Here is a 2021-nt window from a genome sequence, read left to right on the forward strand (position 1 = left end):
AGTAGGGCTATCTGGGCTGATCCCATTTACCTGCTCTTCCTCACCGCACTTCCTAGTAAAGCAAGGGCAGCTCAGATTTTTCAGTGTATGCTGCCATCTGAGGGCTTGAACTGTTTCTTCATTGTGACACAGGCACTTCTACCCAACAGCACGAGTTACTGGTTGCTGATGGCATGGAACCATCTGTTCTTCTATTTGCTTCAAATTCCATTAAAAAATTATGATCTTTGATAAGGAATGAGAGGGACAGTAAGAATGGAAGTAAAGAATGGGAACAAAACTTACACGACCATTGGAGACGGACTTTTTAAAGGCTCTGGCCTGGAAAAGAATAAGTAAGAAAGTACACAAGATTCTTTTCGTATCTGAAATATACTCAGCACAATTATGGCTTCATCACTAGCTGAAGCAAACTTTAGTTGCCCTATCTGAATCAAAGTTACATCTGTGTAAGTGGAGTTCAGAGTGGCCAGTAACATCAAGTCATACGCAGGTAACTCCTAAATCTTTAACAGAAAGATATCAGATGCAAACCAAGCACAGACTGGAAAACCTTTGGATTCCCACTTTATGCTGAAATGCGTCTGGTCTCCCATTCAGGAGGACAGACTGGCACATTTCATTTCCCTTCACCTCATCATCACATGTACACTATTCATTTGAGTGCTGGTCTGCTTTAAAAGCTGCTTTAAGACCTGGCTGTGAGCATGGGCAGCTTTTGCAACCACCTCTTTCCCTTTGCATTGCTAGAACAGTGCAGAGAAGTGTAGTGTAAATGAGAACTAATGTGCACAACCATACCTTACTTTCTAAGCTCTGCAGTTCTGCAGTTTCATTTGACAGCTACACAAATCCCATGCTAGAATTCAGATGCCATACTACAAAGCAGACCAAGAAATGCAGGTATTTCTCAAAAGCCTTCTAGACTATAGGTTGGCTTTCTGTAGCTGATTGTTCAAAGCAATATCAAATTGACACAGGGTAAATGTGCATAGACATGAAATGAAGTATTTGTACGAACTCCACTGTTGACATTAGCCTGATAAAGGCTAAAGGCTACCACAGCTCTTTATTTTCCTGAAGGTTCGTATGTCCGCAAAGAGGACATGGAGACACAAGCACAGGTTATTTGCTTATAAGGCATAATGACTCCCTGAATTACCCTGGGGCAATTTTATGGCACTGGCTCCCAGTGGAGGGATGTGCCAGGCCGTACAACTGAACTGCAACAGTACCTGCATCTTGATTTTTCAGTGTTTCATAGCCAATAATAGTATCATTTAATATTGAAAAACTAACCAACAGTGTCTTTGAAACTGAACATCACCCAACAGCTATTTCTGCATGTCTTCATGTCATCACAGTGCAAAGGCAGAAATAAGGAGATTTCCAGTAATACGCAGCCTATCACAATCTAGTCATACTTTCAGCAGGCACCACAACAAACATGGTGCTATACTGGGCAACACTGCTCAGGCTCAGCTCCCTTCACCTTAAACAATTAAGTGGGTGATTCGAAATAGGTGATTAACCACCCTACATGCCTTTTGCAATTAGGGAAAAGGGAAAGGTATGTCTTGAAGGTGTTTCAAGGTCTTAGGGGGACCGAGTAGCTATCTGAAGGCTCTCTTTCTCCACTGACTATGCATGGATCAGAAATTAACTGGGGTCTTAAATCTTTGCTCAGACTAAGTGTACTAAATTTCATTGGATAAATCCAGGCATTGGAGACTGTAGTGGGGCTTATGTATGTAAATACAGTGCTCAGAACTGGCTCAGTAGCTGGAACCTAGTGAAAATATTCTGATAGACAAGGAAAGCTCATTACATTTCAACACATAGACTGGCAGAAGGCTTAACAGCAGCAGTGTAGATAACAGATACCTAAATGGGTGTAAGGAAGAGGAAACAAAGGTTTATGGTTTGAACAAAGTGCTGATGTACATCATTACTGTAATTATCAGGAAAAATATTTTAATCAAAGAAAAACAACTTTTCCACAGAGACAATGATAACATTTT

Source organism: Aptenodytes forsteri, unplaced genomic scaffold (genome assembly GCF_000699145.1).
Source record: "Aptenodytes forsteri isolate BGI_AS27 unplaced genomic scaffold, ASM69914v1 Scaffold217, whole genome shotgun sequence".
Classification (NCBI taxonomy): Eukaryota; Metazoa; Chordata; class Aves; order Sphenisciformes; family Spheniscidae; genus Aptenodytes; species Aptenodytes forsteri.